This window comes from Octopus bimaculoides, chromosome 4 (genome assembly GCF_001194135.2).
Source record: "Octopus bimaculoides isolate UCB-OBI-ISO-001 chromosome 4, ASM119413v2, whole genome shotgun sequence".
NCBI lineage: Eukaryota > Metazoa > Mollusca > Cephalopoda > Octopoda > Octopodidae > Octopus > Octopus bimaculoides.
In genome coordinates, this window is record NC_068984.1 from 14,531,106 (window position 1) to 14,531,318 (window position 213).

At 43.2% G+C, this 213-nt stretch overlaps 1 long non-coding RNA gene across 1 annotated transcript in view; it reads left to right on the plus strand.

Annotated features, from left to right (window-relative positions):
* The window catches only part of LOC106876349 (uncharacterized), a 284,852-nt gene that overhangs the window by 51,462 nt on the left and 233,177 nt on the right, over nt 1-213 (plus strand). The gene's annotated exons all lie outside the window — the stretch shown is intronic.

Consider the following 213-nt stretch of genomic DNA (forward strand, 5'->3'; position numbering starts at 1 on the left):
ACACACACACACACACACACACACACACACACACACACCATCTCGCATATATATATATACACACACACGCAAACATGCACATACATTCACACAAACACACACACACACACACATACAGCGTCTCGTGTACAAATACATTCACAGACATACACGCACATCGTCTCGCACATACACATAAACATACACGCACACGCATCATCTCGCACATACATA